At 42.0% G+C, this 19701-nt stretch overlaps 1 protein-coding gene across 1 annotated transcript in view; it reads left to right on the forward strand.

Moving 5' to 3' along the window:
* Positions 1 to 19701, forward strand: part of LOC132822385 (metabotropic glutamate receptor 7-like) — a 750094-nt gene that overhangs the window by 98239 nt on the left and 632154 nt on the right. The window lies entirely within an intron of this gene.

Below are 19701 nucleotides of genomic sequence, written 5' to 3' on the forward strand. Positions count from 1 at the left end.
CACTAATATAATTTATTGTATCCGTTGCTCCCGATGTGGTCTCCTCTACATTGGGGAGACTGGGCGCCTCCTAGCAGAGCGCTTTAGGGAACATCTCCGGGACACCCGCACCAATCAACCACACCACCCCGTGGCCCAACATTTCAACTCTCCCTCCCACTGTGCCGAGGAAATGGAGGTCCTGGGCCGCCTTCACCGCCGCTCCCTCAGCACCAGACGCCTGGAGGAAGAACGCCTCATCTTCTGCCTTGGAACACTTCAACCCCAGGCATGAATGTGGGCTTCAACAGTTTCCTCACTTTTTCCCCTTCCCCTACCTCACCCTAGTTCCAAACTTCCAGCTCAGCACTGTCCCCATGAGTTGTCTGGACTTGTCCTACCTGCCTATCTCCTTTTCCACCTATCCACTCCACCCTCTCCTCCCTGACCTATCACCTTCATCTCCTCCCCCACTCACCTATTATACTGTTACTTTCACCCCACCCCCACCTCCTCTAGCTTATCTCTCCACGCTTCAGGCTCTCTGATTTTATTCCTGATGAAGGGCTTTTGCCCGAAACGTCGAATTCGCTGCTCCTTGGATGCTGCCTGAACTGCTGTGCTCTTCCAGCATCTGCAGTCATTGTTTTTACCCAGCATAGTTGCCACGGTAACTAGTTCAGTTCAGTTCAGTTCCTGGTTAATGCCAATACTCATTCATATGTATGCTAGTCTCGGGGAAACTACAGTGGTTTCTCATGAAGGGTGCACAAACAAGCCTCAATACATTGTATCTTAGTAACTTTATACAAGTTTTATTGTATGTGAGGATCACAAAACCGAGTGTCTTCAACTACATCAGCCCATGCTACACAAAGTGCTGATCTGTGGAATAAAAACCCTGTGGCTGCATTATGTATCAGAATGGGCAAATCTTCACTTTAGCTCCACGATTAACCCTTTCTCATCCAACACTTCACACAGCCGCTGCGATTTTCCTGTGTGACACTCCCTCTTTGTGCCTGTGATATAAAGGTAATGAAAAGTGATCTTAACAGTTCTCTTGAACATGAAAGTCCCTGATAAATTCCCACAAAGTAGTACTCCATCACCAATGTAAATTATGCATCTGTGAAAGCTATCCCCTCACTGTTTACTATCAGGGTGTCCATGTTGGTTACAGGTCGCTGAAATCTACCTTAAGGGAAGCTTAAGAACAAAACCTGCAAGTCAAAACTTTGACACAATTGCCAATACTTGTTTTGATGTGGATGCTGAACCATAGAAATCATTTTGTGATATGAACAGATGGCTTTTGCAGTACAAAGACATTCAGTCAGCACTAATATACTGTAATTGTACTAGAGGCTTCAGGCTTCAATGTGAATGTAATGTATTAACATTGTCTCTGTCTCTGTATCTGATACCACATGTTCCTATTTACTAATTATATGCTTTTGAGTCTGGGCCAATTTAGTTTTGTATCTATATGATCATTGAATTAAAAAAAAACAGTATTGAAAGGTGACTATTTGGTCCGTTGTGTGTCTGCTGGCTCTTTGAAAACTTAAGTCACATTAACTACAGACTTGTAAATTTCCTTCACTTGAGTTTATTCATTGCTGTTTTGAAATGTACGATTGGATGTTTTTCCACCAGTCTTTCAGGCTGTTCAACTCCAGATTGTACTAATTTGCTACTTAAAATCATTTCTTCTCTTGTCACCTCTGGCTGTTTTGCCAGTTATCTTACATCCACATTTTGTCTGCAGCTTTGGAATTCTGCCTGGTATATCCAAAATAGGTCAGAAATGCATATCAAAAAGAAGAGCCATTCCACTTCCTCTTCTATAGGCAATCCGTTGGGATTGAGGGTAACTTGCTTTCACTCTAGACTGACTCCAAATGTTTCCATCCCACTGACACTTGGTTGATGGGCCTATGTGTACTTATTTGAGTAGAGAACATGGATGCATGGTAATTCAAACACACTCACTTTGTTGGGAATGCTAATAATAAAGATCTGAACTCAATGGTTGTGGAGACACAATGATCTTGAGAAGGTTACTTTGCATTAGCTCCAGTGACTCTGAAAAGACCAATTAAGCTACAAAGTCTTGCTCTATTCTTGTTCCTCTGATTCTGGATGCCAGCTTGCAACATAATCGATGTCTCTATCATTCATATACGTGGAATGTTACTGCGGAAACTTTTATGTCTTCAAGAGCACATTCAATACTCATGTTGCCTATAACATCAGTCTCCATCCCTCTCAAAATTCACCCTGCTCCTGTGCAGTATTAGCTCATAATTAAATGCCCTGAACTTTTACATTTGTGAGAGTTGCTACGTTCATGGTTGTCATTGTTGTGTTCCTTGGCCTGATATTTTGCCTTGTTTGTGTCATTTTTAATGTAATCCTGGTGAAATGGGAAAGTTGTCCCAAACAATTGTGGAACTTCAACTACAAATGGTCTTCAATGAAACCCGCGGTGCCATAATCATTTGAAATAGAAAGCAAAGATGTGCATTGATGTAGAGACTGCGATGGCTATGAAAGTACTGGTGTGCTTTTGTCCCTGTTTTTAAAAAAAAAATTAGCTAGAAGCCAGGCCCATACACAAAACTGGTCTGTGCCCAACTAGATTAATCACTATTGCAAATCTCTTTTAATTGCACCCATTCATGAACCTATAAGGAGGTTTTAAAAAGCAGGCTGTGTGCAACAAGAAAAATGTTAAATGTTTAAACAATTTTTGAAATGATATTGCTGCTACGCTGAATCATAGAGTACCAGGAAAGGTTGTGTTTTGGTCTTTTTATTTTAGCTGGGTAATAGGATTACACTCAGGAGCTGTATTGACATGGTGATTAAAAATGTTTTTGGAAAATACCCATTTTTAATCTGTATTGTTCAAACAACTCAAGAATAAATGCAACTCAAAAAAAAAAGGTTACATTGTATACTACAACTTCATTCACACGTGGGATATTTTTCTGATGGTAAATGTGAACAGTACTGTGGCTGTATTCACACCATGCCAAAACATTGACTGCAAAGGTTTGCAATGATCTCTCTCAGTCATCTTGTGGGCATTTTGGAATAAGCAATAAATTCAGGCTTTGTCAGTGACTTAATACCAGAGCACCTGTTCTCTCATATTTGAATGGCTTCTCTCAACCAAAGTGGAAACTTTTTTTAACTGGAATTCTTGCTCACTTCAATTGAGGTTAAAGTGAACAGATTACAACAGAGGTTCAATTGTTTGCTTAAAGGGAAAAAGTGCATTGACATGATTGGCATCACTGCTCAATCCTGTACATTTCGTAGAAACTGACCCCTAAACTGTTCCACATGTAAGTTATATACCGGGAATTGAATATCAAAGACTGGAGGAACTGATTTGAAGGAACTATCGATATTCCACTTAAGAGGGATTCAAGACATCTTCAAATTGAGGTGGTGATGGATGGTCAGGTGAAAAGGTTTATGTGAGGGAACCCTGAAGCACAGGATTATAGTAGATGGGTGTCACAGATGGGATAAAAAGAGGCAAATGCACAAAAGGCCAAAATTAAACCGTCCATGTGGAAACCGGTTACTGTGTTATACAACCTGTAAGTGAAGAAGAATGACACTTAATGCATAGTTTTTCTGAAAGATGGAGGCGGTGGTATTAGCAGGTTTAAATACATTTTGTGTGCTGCATTAGGTCTGTCCCAGGTGGATTCTTCTGTGCTGACAGTTTAGTTTCCGTATGATCATCTTTTTCATGTTGATGCATATTCAGACTGATTTGTGCAGGGCAGTAACCCCTGTCCTTGTATTCCATTCTGTTGGCTGTACTTACCTGAAATAATATATGGAAGCAGACCTTCCAGCAGCCGAACAAGGTTGGGGGAAAAAGCGAGAGTTATCTCACTCAGCAGTGTGGTGCAGACTAATGGTAATAGCTGCAATAATCCACTTTTAGACTTGTTGGAACACAGCTGAAGTCTTATCCCATGGAGGATTTAATAACAGCCATCAATGATCAGAGGAAACTTGCTCGATAATTTCTGGCATTGTCTGACTCTTTTACAATGAAGAACAATTTGGCTGTCATTCAGCAGTATCTTGTTGTGACCTGGAAAGCGCAACCTTAAAAGCAGACTCTTGTTCAAAATAGGAATCTTGGAGCATATGTAAGAAGGAAAAAATTGTCAGGGTTCAGAACAAATAGCAGGGGAACCGGGTCCATGAGGAGCTTTTATTTCTAATAGAAAATTACTGGAACAAGCATGAGGCCATGTGGACTTCATCTTTCTTCTATGGATTGAAACTTTGTTGTCTGATTAGAACTTTGACCTTTTGGATAGTTTCTAGGTCCTGACCCTGCATAGAATTGCATGGACACTCCAATTTGGATAGAGTAATAGTAATGAGGGAATACTCACCATTCAACCAAAAAAGTCATATTGGGTTTGGAAACTGGAGGGCATTGCAATGAAGAAACCATAACTTGCTGCTAGGAAGGAAAAGAGCAGGCACCTAAAGATGGCTGAAACCCCTTTGAGTCCCTCTTTTTCAAATTCCTTGCAATTTTAAAAGCCAAACATGTCTGGCAGTAGCTTTGATAAGTTTCTACAGCATTTTCCCTTTTATTTCAAATTTCTACCATCCACAGAGTTTGGAATCAATCTGTTCTGACACCCATCTGGTACAGGTGGTACCTTGAATTCAGACCTTCTGGCCCAGAGGCAGGGAGTTATCACGACACTACAGGAATCCTAAGCGACTACTACTGTTAGATTTATCCTCCAGGCGAGATTTTGTTTGCCATTTGTGCATCAATTGGAGACAGGAGTTGAGACAAATGAATTAAGAACAGAAAGAATCCATTTTAACCCCCTTTGATAAACTACTCCAGTATTTAATATGGTCATGGCTGAGTGATTCATTTTACGAATACACATAAGCTTTTAGACAGTTATTTTGGTTAGTCAAGGGAATTAATCTACATTTGCCTTGAAAATGTTTAATGGCTCCACCCCCTGCCACCTTGGTAGAAAGTTCCAAAGATGTGTGGTCCACAAAAAAATGTCTCCTCATCTCAGTCTTAAAATATGACCTTGATTTTTAAACATTTGGCCCTTGTTCTGGACTCGTCAACAAGAGGCAACCACCTCTTCCATGTTCCAGCTCAAGAATATTGAGGATTCCAAAATACAGACACTTTAAGAAGTGATCTGATCAAAGTATTCAAGATATTAACAAGAAAAGACAGGGTGGTGGTTGTTTAGAGCTTTCTTCCATAAACAGCAGTGGATGTTGGGCGTGTTTGATTTTTAAATCTGAAATACATTTTGCTTAAGGAAAGGATTTAAGGGATATGGGCCAAAGGAGAGATATGGCGTTAGGCCATAGATCAGCTATGAAAGGAGTAACTGGCTCAAGAGACTGTGTATGGTTTCCTCATATGCTGTTTCCTCATTCTCACCATCAACTGGGAGTCTGCCTCCTTTCCAATATTTGTGGGCAGTCTGTTTGCCAACTGGAAACTTCCCATCACTCAGGAAATTAGTGGGAAAAGCAACAGATTATGGTCTGCTGGGAATGAACTGAAGGCAAGAAAGTGCTGGCAAGTCTCACAATTGGAAATTATGGACCTGTCCCTATCCTGCCCTGCCATTGGCACTGATAATAATAAGTCAGAAAACAGTTTACTATGGGGCTAATTTAACTTAGTTAGCTCCAATTTAATTATTTAAAGAGGCTGCTTTAAAATATTTGATCACGCTTTAGCCTCATGTTTTTGATCTACCCACATCTTGTGTGGGCAGGGTTGGGCAGATCGAATGGCCTCCATGTGGACCACCTCCTGGGACTGGTCAAGGTGGCTAACCCTGGGTTGAGGTCGTGAACTGTGGTGAAGGTGGTTAGTGCCTGTCTTGTTTGCCCTGCTTCCCTGGATATGTCTGCATTTGGGCGTCCATAATGTGGGGACCATGCGGAGTCCACAGTCATGGTTCACATCTTATTGTGGCAGCTGCTGCATTCATCATCACCTTGGTGATTGGCACTGTACTTATTCATTTTCCTTTTGAGTGTTTCCATTGAACTTTTATGATATGTAGTTTGAACCATTATTGGAATTTTTAAATGTACAAAGAATAACCCCCAAACCCTTGACCACACATGATTGGTAACCTAGTACCCAAGATAACGGTGTCAGCTGTCATCATTTAATCCTCCTCATCACTATTTCTACAATCCTTTATGGCTCTCCTGTTAAGCTTGGTTGTTTGATAAAGTGTTTAGCCACCAATCATCATTTCAAACCCTTTGGTCCAACATAATTTTTGCCTTACTCTGCATTTCAGTGGAGTCGAGAATGCTGTGTCATTACATGTTGACATTGATGGAAACTAATACTTTACCTAAACAGTTGAAAAGTGACAGACAGCCACTAAAAGAGCTGCAAGCTCCTCCAGGATGCTAGCCACGTGCAGAGTGTATCATGGAACATGCACTTTGCACTCCATCTGCAATCTTACGGTCTGAAGTAAAAGCTTAGCTGAGTCATGGGGACACAAGTCTGGAAAAGGTCCTGTCCCTCTTGTTCCATAATTGACAATAATCCAAGAGATTCTCTGGCCAATTGTCCAACATGTTGATTTGAAAGTATAAGCTTTTGGAGCACCATTATTTGACGAAGCCCTCTCCCTCTAGTGTAACACTGAGCCTTGACTTGCTTAAAAGAATTCAGTGAATATAGTTCACCATACAAGTTATCCCCCGATCCACTGGTTCAGTATTTACTTCGAAATGAAGAACATTCTGACACTTTGGCCTTGCATTAATTTGACTTGATGTTTCCTGTTCTTCCTCTGTTTATTTACACAATAGGTGCATTGTAATAATTCTGTGGACCTTCCCATGCAACCCAAAGAAATAGGAACAAAATTTTGAGCCACAATTTGCTTCAGTTGTTTGGCGACAGAAAGCCGAGTGTTTGCCTTATTTTCCAGCACACATCTGCTGCCATCATTAATGGAGCTGTCAACTTCACTGACATGTTAGGAGCAAGATTCATCCTCCAAAGCAGATCACAAGCCCACTTAAACAGATGGGCCTGTTTATTTTTAGGTGCATAATGCATCAAAATAGGTCACACTTTTTAAACATAGACCAGTGAGTCTCACTACACAAAAATACACATTGGAACGATTCCTCTTACTGTGATGTTCAGGTTAGTTCTGTTAAGATTCCTGGCTGTAGCCAAGCTCTGAACAATTGTGGTACAGAGGAATACAGATGATGACCATAGAGGTGGAGGATGCTGGGAAATGGGGATGAAAGGAGCATGTTGAGGGACGAAAGCCAAAGAAAGATTAAATTAATGAAGTGTTTAAATCCAACTCCAGAAATTATTACTGGATTAATGATTTGTTTTTATCAGTATGGAGTTATTGTATCGGATGGGACAATCAAAACATTTCATCACCCTCTTTAAACAAAATTACAGGAAAACTCCACTCGTTGATATTTATGCCCTCAATTGCATTTTTGAATTTTTTAAAACAAATATTTATTTCTGGGTCAGTGTTGCAAGCAATTGATTAAGTAAAACCATGCTCTGAGTTTTTGTTTGCTTAAAGTAATTGTTATATGCCCAAGCATGGAGATTGGAACCCTTGACATTGCAGTTCAACTACGTAGGTAAATAAATTGTTGGTTTTTAATTCCACAGAATTCCTCATACACTACAACCACCTGATGAAGGAGCAATGCTCCGAAGGCTAGTGCTCTCAAATAAGCCTGTTTGTCTATAACCTGATGTTGGATGATTTTTATTTTTTAAAAAATTGTGCATGTGTACTATTCTTACTTTAGGGACTCATGGCAGTTTATTAATCAATAAAGTACAGACAGCATCTGCACTTGGGCTGATCAAACAACATTTAGCCCATACACATGCCAGGCAATGGCTATATCCAACAAGAAAGCATCTTTACCATTTCATCTTGATATCTAATCCTAGTACTATCTCTATATCTCTCACTATCAACATCCAGGGGGTAGGTGGAAGTGGGAAGTTACCATAAACCAGAAATTGGACCATCAAGATAAATGTTTTGGCTACGGAACAGGCTAGGACCCCTGCAGCAAGTAAATCACTGTTCTCTTCCCAGGCGTCTGTACCCCATCTACACGTTGCGTTGGACCACTTACCATTTGCTGGGCTGGGTGCAGCTCCACGACCACTGGTGAAGCTTGACACCATCTTGGACGAACCAGCCTGTTTCCCTCTCCACCACCTGCAATATACACTCCCTCCAATACATAAACACAGTAGCAGCCATGTCTGCTGCATGCAAGATCCATTACAGCAACTTGCCAGGACTGCGTTAAAAAGCACCTTCAGAATATATGACCTCAGACCCTGGAAGGATAAAGGGACTAGATGTGTAGGAGCACCATCACCTGAAAGTTCCCCACCAGGCTGCTGAGCACCCTGATTTGGAACTGTGTTGTTATTCCTTCACTTGCTGTTGGAGTACTGTTGGTTTACCTACTCTTCAAGGACTGCAGGAATTCCTGAATGCAACTCACCACCACCTCATGTGAAAACAGGAGTAGATATGAAGTGCTGGCCTGATCCACAATATCCATGTCCAATGACCTAATATAAGAAAAACTCACTTGCGTAATTAATGCATGGTTGGGGGTTCAAAACTAGAGGGCATAATTTTAAGATGAACAGAGAAAGATTTAAAAGGTACCAGAGGGACAACTTTTTCTGCAGAAGGTGGTTTATATGTGGAATGAGCTATTAGAGGAAGTGATAGATGCAGGCACAGTTACAGCATTTAAAAGTTATTTGGATAAGTGCACGAATAGGAAAGGTTTAGAGGGATATGGGACTAATTTAGTTTTGGGAAACAGGCTCAGCATGGATGAGTTGGCCAGAAAATTCTGTAAGATTCAATGACTCTAAATGACATGAAATAGAAATTATTTCATTACCTTCCTGCTGTGTGTGGGATCTTGCTCTGTGTAAATAGGCTGTCTTAGTTCCTATTATTAAAACAGAGACTGAACACCCACTATGACAAGTGCAATAAAATTGCAGGTTATTTTTTTTAATGGAGAAGGAGGGAAAGCAGAAGAGCGAGCAACATTTCACAACTTTTCTTTTAAACTCTCAGGCAACTTCTGAGGTCACTGTGTTTGGCCTTCCTCTTGCTCCCTACTACCTCTGCTTATTTCTACACATTGATCCAATTTCCTTAACATGTTCCTTCCTTGAAAGTCTGAGGCTACTGCTAAAGTGACACCAACTGGAAGTCAAATTTAAATTATTTAATCTAGGTGAAGGATTTTGACTCTTGGAGTGGACTGGCAGATCCACACTCAGGTCCTTCTAATGATATTACCAATTCAATATGCCATGGATTTATATTCTGAATGAATACGTCACTTAAATTTAGCTAAGTTTGGAGTAATGCTTCACTTAATTACTTAATGGAAAGTGCTTCAAATTATTTGTTACTGCCTGGTTCAATTATTTGATTTGTAAGAATCAAATAAAATGTGCAATCAAGGAATAAATAAGTATATGCTTAGGGCTGGTAACATCTGCACAGAGTAGGATATAGCAGCATGATACTTCTCCAAAGTTTGAGTACTCTTTCACTTAATTTTAATAATAGTTATTGATTAATTTCGTATCTAGCTGGGTGCTGTCATGAGTGGGAAATCAATCCTTAAAATAAAGTTCCAACCTTAAAAACTATGAGGTGATATTGAAGTTACTCCTATAATCATAAGGCCTACACCTTCTGGATTTAGTTGGTTTGGTTTGCAGCAATTTTCCTGACATTTGGAGCAGTTGGCTCAATAGATCTGGAAGGTTCTGTGCAAACCGAAGATCTGTGATCTTAAGTGCTAGTTTTAAAAAGACTGGAAGTAAGCTGTAGCAGAACCAGTCATATCCTTGGTGAATAAATTGCCATTGTATGTTTCTGAAAAGGCTGACTGTTGTACCTTAATCGTAACAAATGGGAGCAGGGGTCAGCTGCATGGACACTCGAGCTTATAACTAGTTCTCTTGATTGGAGTGCAATTCCTCAGTAAGTTCAAGAAGAGAAACAAAATTTAAATAGTTTGAGGGCATTTAATTTACATTCAGGTTTTTGCATTAGTTCAGAAGATATGGGGGTAGCTGACAGTGCCAATCCCTAATTGCCCTTGTCCTGAGTTTCTTCTAAAGTTTGAACTTGTATCACAAGAGCATTATCTTGTACATTGGAATACTAGTCCAGTGACATTAGCTCTTTGCCATCATCTCTCTGGTTACTTGCAGGTTGTAAACTGACAGTGCAGTTTAAAATGCCAATTTGTGATTTACCCACATGTGAGTGATTAAAAATGGGTACTGCTGGCTAGGCCTGTTCTTAATTGTTCAGTTGAGAGTCAAACACATTGTTGTGTGCTCGAATGACATGACCACACCAGGTAAGGATAGCAGTTTCCTTCCCTGATGGGCATTAGTGAATCAGATGGGTTTATCCTGACCATTGACAATGGTTTCATGGTTACCATTAGACTTGTAATACTAGATTTTTAAAAAAATTCAAATTCCACCATCTGCCATCGTGGGATTTGAACCTAGGTGCCCAGAACATTACTGGCATTTCTGGAGTAATTGTCGAGTGATTATATCACAACACCATCACCTTCCCAGTGCAGATACTAAATACTGTTCGATTACCACTCTCAAGCATAGAACATAGAACATTACAGCGCAGTACAGGCCCTTTGGACCTCGATGGTTCCACAGGTCAGTGCAACAATCTGAAGCCTATCTATTCTACACTCTTCCATTTTCATCTATGTTTATCCAATGACCATTTAAATGTCATTAAAGTTGCAAATCTACTACTGTTGAGGCAGTGTGTTCAATGCCCATAATATACTTTGAATATAGAAACTACTTTTGACATCTCCCCTTAATTTAAAGCTATGTCCCCTCATGCTAGTCATCACCATCAGTGGAAAAAGGCACTCACTGCACCCCCCCCCCCCCCCCCCCCCCCCCCAAACCACCATCTAACTTTCTGATAATCTTTTATATCTCAATTAAGTCACCTCTCAACCACCTTCTCCCTAATGAAAATAGCCTCAATTCCCTCAAACTTTCCCCATAAGACCTTCCCTCCATACCAGGCAACATCCTGGTAAATTGCTCTGAACCCTTTCCAAAGCTTCCACAGCCTTCCTATAATGTGATGACCAGAAATGTATGCAATACTCCAAGTGCAACTGCATCAGGGTTTTATACAGCTGCAGAATGAAATCGTGGCTCTGAAACTCAGTCCCTCTACCAATAAAAACTAACTCATCGTATGCCACCTTAACAATCCTATCAGCCTGGGTGGCAACTTTCAGGGATCTATGCACGGACACTGAGATCTCTCTGCTCATCTACACTACCAAGAATCTTACCATTAACACAGTAGTCTGCATACCTGTTGCTCCTTCCAAAGGGAATCACCTCACACTTTTCCACATTAATCTCCATTTGTAACCTCTGACCTCAGCTCTGCAGTTTATCTATGTCCCTCTGTAACCCGCAACATTCTTCCCCACTATCCACAACTCCACTGACCTTAGTTTCATCCACAAATCTACTAACCAGCCTTCTATGCCCTCTTCCAGGTCATTTATAAAAATGAAAATAGCAGCGGGCCCAAAACAGATCCTTGCGGTGCACCACACCTAACTGAACACCAGGATGAACATTTCCCATCAATCGTTACCCTCTGGCTTCTTTGAGCCAGCCAATTTCTGATCCAAACCGCTAAATCACCCGCAATCCCATGCCTCCATATTTTGTACAATAGCCTAAAGTGGGGAACCTTATCAAACTCCTTACTTCAATCCATATACACCATATCAACTGCTTTACCCCCATCAACCTGTTTGGTCACCTTCTCAAAGAACTCAATAAGGTTTGTGAGGCATGACCTACACCCCTCAAAACCATGTTGACTATCCCTAATCAACTTATTCCTTTCTCAATGATGGGTTTTACAATCTCTTATAACCTTTTCCAACACTTTACCCACAACCAAAGTAAGGCTTACTGATCTGTAATTTCCAGGTTGTCTCTACTCTCTTTCTTGAACAAGGGAATACATTTGCTGTCCTCCAGTCATCTGGCACTATACCAGTTGACAATGCGCTACAAAGATCAAAGCCAAAGGCTTGGCAATCTCTTCTCTGGCTTCTGAGATAATCCTAGGATAACTCCCATCTGGCCCAGGGGATTTAACTATTTTCATGCTTTCCAGAATTCTCAAATACACCAAGGGAATGTTTTTTAAAAATCTCCTTTAATGAGAATACTCTTTTAAAATGTTACCTCTATTTGGGTTCATGGTTCATGCATTCAGTTGTCAAAGGAGCTTGAAGAGAAACTTAGTGTCTCACATCCTCAAACTGCACAATTTTCACCAAAATTGCCAATCATACTCAAATTTGTACAATCAAAACCCACAGACTCTTCATCTTCTAATTGATTTGTGTAGAATAGTTACCTATGCTTGGCAGGAACCTATGGGTAGCAAGATTGGTCTATGATGTGTTAACTTGTCTTCCCTTGGTTGTCAGTGAGAGGTATTATTATTAGCTTCAGTTGACCATGGATCGTGATAAAGAAAATTGTGATGGAAGTTGGGCAGAGCTCCTATTCCTGATGGGCATTCGGCATACCTACTAGAAGTGTATATATTGGGCGAGGAAAGAGTCCGATTCCATTGTGATGTTGGCTAATGATCCTCATTATAGAGTCATAGAGATGGACAACATGGAAACAGACCCTTCGGTCCAACCTGTCCATGTCGACCAGATATTCCAACCCAATCTAGTCCCACCTGCCAGCACCCGGCCCATATCCCTCCAAACCCTTCCTATTCATATACCCATCCAAATGCCTCTTAAATGTTGCAATAGTACTAGCCTCCACCACTTCCTCTGGCAGCTCATTCCACACACGTACCACCCTCCGCATGAAAAAGTTGCCCCTTAGCTCTCTCTTAAATCTTTCCCCTCTTACCCTAAACCTATGCCCTCTAGTTCTTGGACTCCCTGACCCCAGGGAAAAGACTTTGTCTATTTATCCTATCTATGCCCCTCATAATTTTGTAAACCTCTATAAGGTCACCCCTCAGCCTCCGACACTCCAGGGAAAACAGCCCCAGCCTGTTCAGCCTCTCCCTGTTGCTCAGATCCTCCAACCCTGGCAACATCCTTGTAAATCTTTTCTGTACCCTTTCAAGTTTCACAACATCTTTCCGATAGGAAGGAGACCAGAATTGCATGCAATATTCCAATAGTGGCCTAACCAATGTCCTGTACTGCCACAACATGACCTCCCAACTCCTGTACTCAATACTCTGACCAATAAAGGAAAGCATACCAAACGTCACCTTCACTATCCTATCTACCTGTGACTCCACTTTCAAGGAGCTATGAACCTGCATTCCAAGGTCTCTTTGTTCAGCAACACTCCCTAGGACCTTACCATTAAGTGTATAAGTCCTGCTAAGATTTGCTTTCCCAAAATGCAGCACCTCGCATTTCTCTGAATTAAACTCCATCTGCCACTTGGCCCATTGGCCCATCTGGTCCAGATCCTGTTGTAATCTGAGGTAATCTCTTTGCTGTCCACTACACCTCCAATTTTGGTTTCATCTGCAAACTTACTAACTGTACCTCTTATGCTTGCATGAAAATCATTTATGTAAATGACAAAAAGTAGAGGCCCAGCACCGATCCTTGTGGCACTCCACTGGTCACAGTCCTTGAGTCTGAAAAGCAACCCTCCACCACCACCCTCTGTCTTCTACCTTTTGAGCCAGTTCTGTATCCAAATGGCTAGTTCTCCCTGTATTCCATGAGATCTAACCTTGCTAATCAGTCTGCCATGGGGAATCTTGTCAAATGCATTACTGAAGTCCATATCGATCACATCTACTTCTTAGCCCTCATCAATCTTCTTTGTTACTTCTTCAAAGAACTCAATCAATTTTTGAGAGACATGATTTCCCACACACAAAGCCCTGGTGACTATCCTGAGTCAGTCCTTGTCTTTCCAAATACATGTACATCTGTCCCTCAGGATTCCTTCCAACAACTTGTCCACCACTGAGTTCAGGCTCACTGGTCTATAGTTCCCTGGCTTGTCTTTACAGCCCTTCTTAAACAGTGGCAACACGTTTGCCAACCTCCAGTCTTCCGGCACCTCACCTGTGACTATCGATGATACAAATACCTCAGCAAGAGGCCCAGCAATTACTTCTCTAGCTTCCAACAGAGTTCTTGGATACACCTGATCAGGTCCTGGGGATTTATCCACCTTTAACCGTTTCAAGACATCCAGCATTTCCTCCTCTGTAATCCTGACATTTTGCAAGATGTCACCATCTATTTCCCTACAGTCTATATCTTCCATTTTCTTTTCCACAGTAAATACCGATGCAAAATATTCATTTAGTATCTCCCCCCTCCCCATTTTCTGTGGCTCCACACAAAGGCCGCCTTGCTGATCTTTGAGGGGGCCTATTCTCTCCCTAGTTACCCTTTTGTCCTGAATGTATTTGTAAAAACCTTTTGGATTCTCCTTAATTCTATTTGCCAAAGCTATCTCATGTCCCCGTTTTGCTCTCCTGATTTCCCTCTTAAGTATACTCCTACTTTCTTTGTACTCTTCTAACGATTCATCTGTGAGGAAGTTGCATTTCTGTAGCACCTTGCATGATTTCAGGATTCCTCCCAAGTTTGTTTTGCTGTAGGAAAGAGCTAGTTATCTCTTCATCAGCATTTATAGCTAAATGTTGTAATCATCTTTGCTTGAAAGATCAATATTATGAAAAGCACGTTGAGACCATGTTTGTGTCTACTTGACAGTGCAGCTAAATAACTCCTCATCCAAAACAGTACCTCCAACATTTGCAGCACTTTGTATTGACTGGTTGTTTTATGACACGCTTCTATGGCCATCACACCCTGAGGTGGGACCTGAATCCAGATGTTTGGACCCGGAGGTGGGGCCATTACCGGTATGCCACTGGAACCTTAAAGTGTGCAAAGATGCCTAATCAGTACATGGAACTCTGGTCACTTTTAATTTCTCTGTTATCTTCTGGAAAGCTCTTGAGTGAGTTGACCACTGATGGCATCCAGTATTGCTTGCAGCTTCCACAGAGGGTATGACTAGGTATAAATATGAAGAGTTCCCAGTTAAGGGCTTACTGAATCTGTGGCTGATGAAAGTGAATTCTGATCTGGAATCAATATGACTTCTTCTTAAAAAAAAGGGCGAAGAAAGGGAATGACAAAATTGAACTATTAATTAATTATGAAGGAGTTAATTAGCAGGAGATGGCCTCAGACTCTACGGTAGATTGGATATGGTTCCAATTTAAATTCACACACCACCTTCTTTACATTCTTGTTGGTTTTGTCTGATCGACCAGTCTTCTCGAACTGACTGTGCCTGGCTCCAAATCTGAAAATCTACTTTTGGGATGTTGACTTAATTCCAGCTAGGTTAAAAAACAAGGATTGCAGATGCTGGAAATCAGATTCTAGATTAGAGTGGTGCTGGAAAAGCACAGCAGTTCAGGCAGCATCTGAGAAGCAGGAAAATTTATGTTTTGGGTAAAAACCCTTCATCAGGAATAGAGGCAGAGTGACTGCAGGGTGGAGTTTAAATGAGAGGAGGTGGGGAGAAAGTAGCATAGAATACAATGGATGAGTGGGGGTGGAGATGAAGGTCAGGGAGGAGGGTGGAGTGAATAGGTGGGAAGGAAGATAGGCAGGTAGGATAAGTCATGGGGACAGTGCTGCGCTGCAAGTTTGGAGCTGGGGTGAGGTGGGGGGGGAGGGGAAATTAGGAAACTGGTGAAGTCCACATTGACGCCCTGGGGTTGAAGTGTTCCAAGGCAGAAGATGAGGCGTTCTTCCTCCAGGCGTCTGGTGTGAGGGATCGGCAGTGAAGGAGGCCCAGGACCTCCATGTCCTTGGCTGGGTGGAAGGAGGAGTTGAAATATTGGGCCACAGGGCGGTGTGATTGATTGATTGGTGCAGGTGTCCCAGAGGTATTCCTTAAAGCGCTGTACTAGGTGGTGTCCAGTTTCCCCAATGTAGAGGAGACTGCATCGGGAGCAACAGATACAATAAACGATATTGGTGGATGTGGAAGGCTCCTCTGGGGCCTTGGATGGAGGTGAGGGAGGAGGTGTGGGCGCAGGTTTTGCAATTCCTGCAGTGGCAAGGGAGGGTGCCAGGATGGGAGGGTGGGTTTTGGGGGGTGTGGAGCTGACCAGGTAGTCATGGAGAGAATGGTCTTTGCGGAAGGTGGAAAGGGGTGGGGAGGGAAATTATATCCCTGGTGGTGGGGGTCAGTTTGGGGGTGGCGGAAATGTCTTCAAATGATTTGGTTTATGTGACGGTTGGCAGGGTGGAAGGTGAGCCCCTGGCGGGGGGGGGGGGAGTCTGACCTTGTTACGGTTGGAGGGGTGGGGGTCTGAGGGCAGAGGTGTGGGATGTGGATGAGATGCATTTGAAGGCATCTTAACCACGTGGGAAGGGAAATTTGCAGTCTCTAAAGAAGGAGGCCATCTGGTGTGTTCTTGGGTGGAACTGGACCTCCTAGGAGTCGATATGGCGGAGGCAGAGGAATTGGGAATATGGGATGGCATTTTTGTAGGAGATAGGGTGGGAAGAGGTGTAATCCAGGTAACTGTGGGAATCGGTGGGTTTGTTTAAAAAAAAATGTCTGTGTCTAGTCAGTCGTCATTAATGGAGATGGAGAGGTCTAGGAAGGGGAGGGAGGTGTCAGAGATGGTCCAGGTAAATTTAAGGTCAGGGTGGAATATGTTGGTGAAGTTGATGAATTGCTCAACCTCTTCCAGGAGCACGAGATGGCACCAATGCAGTCATCAATGTAGCAGAGGAAGAGGTGGGGAGTGGTGCCAGTGTGACTATGGAAGATGGACTGTTCTACGTAGCAAACAAAGGGACAGGCATAGCTGGAGCTCATACAGGTGCCCATGGCTACCCCTTTGGTCTGGAGGAAGTGGGAGGATTCGAAGGAGAAATTGTTGAGGGTGAGGACCAGTTTAGCCAAACGAATGAAAGTGTCGGTGGAAGGGTACTGTTGGGGATGTCTGGAGAGGAAGAAACTGAGGGCTTGGAGGCCCTGATGGAGGTGTAGAGGGATTGGATATCCATGGTGAAGATGAGGCGTTGGGGGCCGGGGAAACGGAAGTCTTGGAGAAGGTGGACGGCATGGGTGGTGTATCGAACATATGCGGGCGGTTCCTGGACTGGGGAGGGGATAGGAAAGTGTCAAGGTAGGTAGAGATGAGTTCAGTGGGGGAGGAGCATGCTGAGACAATGGATTGGCAGGAGCATGCTGAGACAATGGAGGCAGAGGTGTTAGCTCTGTCACATTTTGTGAAATGTGTAAGGGCAGTCTCAACTCTAAAGCAGAAGGTAAGTAATTGGTATTGAACTCTGGGTATAAGAATGGTTTGGCACAGTAGTAGTAACCTTACTTCTGGGCCAGAAAGGCCAAGTTCAAGTCCCATCTTGTCCCCGAGATAGAACATAGAACATAGAAAAATACAGCGCAGTACAGGCCCTTCGGCCCTCGATGTTGCACCGACCAAATCCTACCTAACCTACACTAGCCCAATAACTTCCATATGCCTATCCAATGCCTATCAGATGTATTATAATATGCTTGAAAATGCTGCATTGAAAATGGTACATATCAGGTTGTGAGAACATTTTGAATGGGGTGAGAAAGCAGTCTTTTGAGGTTGTGATTAGGACATGCTTTTACTCCTCGCGTGCTTTAACAAAAGTAAGGCAAAATTCTTTCATTCAAATATTTCCGGAAAAGAAAAGTCAAATTTAGAGGGCTTTACATCTAACCACTGCTGACCTTAACTGGGAGTGTAATTGAGTACTGCAAGCTTAAGTCTAACCTACATCTGCTGTTCGCTTTGATCCAGTCCGTGTGTCAAACTCCATATGTGCTGTGCCTAATCAACTTATGTTCAACCTGATTTACAATCATAGCACAACACAAAAGGAGGCCTTTCAACACATCAACTCCATTCTTACTCCTGGAAGAATACCTCTGCTTGTCCCTTACCTTTTTGCCTATCGCCATGCACGCTTCTGTTTTCAGATGCTGATTCAATTTCCTCTTGAAAGATACGATTGAACCTCCTACACCCACACTTCGGCAATGTATTCCTGATCCTAACCACAAACTCTGTAAAAGGCTTTTCCTCATGTCACCTTTTGTTCTTCTACTAATCAAGTGTCCTCTGGTTATTGACCTTTCTGCCAATGTTGCTCCCTACCTACTCTGTCCAACCCTCTCATGGTTTTGAACAATTCTAGCAAATTTCCTCTCACCATTTGCTCTTATAAGGATAACAACCCGATGTTTTTTTTTCCAATCTATAAGTCAAATCTCTTGCTTCTGGAATCTGTCTGTGCTCTATCCAGTGCCTTCCACTCCTCAGCGTGCAGTGCCTAATATTGTACACAGTCCTGTAATTGATACAAGTCCACTGTAACTTCCTTGTATTTGTACTTTGTGCCTCCCATTTCCAAAGCTTAGAATCTTGTATGCCTTACCAATTACTTTTTCAAACCTGTCTGCTACTTTGTGATTTATGCATAAGATTATTCCAGTTATTCCACTCTTGCACCCTTTCAACTTGTATACTTTATTTTGTTTCTCATCTTACCTCATTCTTTATGCTGAAGTGGATTACTTGACACTTTTTCTGTGAAATTTCATCAGTCTTGTGTCCGTACATTCCTACAGCCTATATATATCCTCTTGAAATTGATCACTCATCTTCCCCACGGTTTAAGATCCATGTAGATTTTCTACCATCTGCTAATTTAAAATTGACCCCCGTGCACCCCAGTGTAATCTAAGCTTAATTCAACCTTTTCATGTCTGTGCCAGTGTTTGTTAAAGATTCCAGAGTCTGAAAATGTGATTTTTGGGTTACATCTCAATCTTTAACCTTGAAAGCACAAAAACTGCAAGGAACAACTTTTTTCCTGTTATACTCCATTTACCTTCTATTGATTAATTAGGATTGAAAGCTGGTGGAAACAATCTTGATTAAAAGCAACAGACACATTCACTCTACAGAATACTCCACAGTCGCATGATCTCTGCCTAACCTTCTCACATGTGCATTGCTGCTTTTGAGTTCAGATCAATGCCGATAAATTCGGTCTCTCTTGTTAGTATCGTGTACAGTATGGTTACATTGGAGAGCTAGTCAGGATTACAAGAAAGCGAGATCCTGTTCTACTTCCAGCATGGAGGTGAAACTAGTTTTTAAAGTCCACGTGCAGCAAATTGCTATTTCAAATGCATCCAGTGTTCTGTTGTGTACTTAGGACCTGCATTTTTTTTTTGGTTCAAAGACTGCTCAATAAGAGGAGTAGCTGTATCCATGGAGATAGTGAACATCTGGAGTAATACAACACTATCAAAAATCATTCTAATATTGGAAATATGCCATCAGTGAGTAGGAAGTGAGATAATTCTACTGCCTACAACAGCTCATTACGTGCAAAGGTTTTTAGCTGTATGTTCCCATTCTGATCTGTGCTGATCTTGGGTTA

Source organism: Hemiscyllium ocellatum, chromosome 14 (assembly GCF_020745735.1).
Source record: "Hemiscyllium ocellatum isolate sHemOce1 chromosome 14, sHemOce1.pat.X.cur, whole genome shotgun sequence".
Classification (NCBI taxonomy): Eukaryota; Metazoa; Chordata; class Chondrichthyes; order Orectolobiformes; family Hemiscylliidae; genus Hemiscyllium; species Hemiscyllium ocellatum.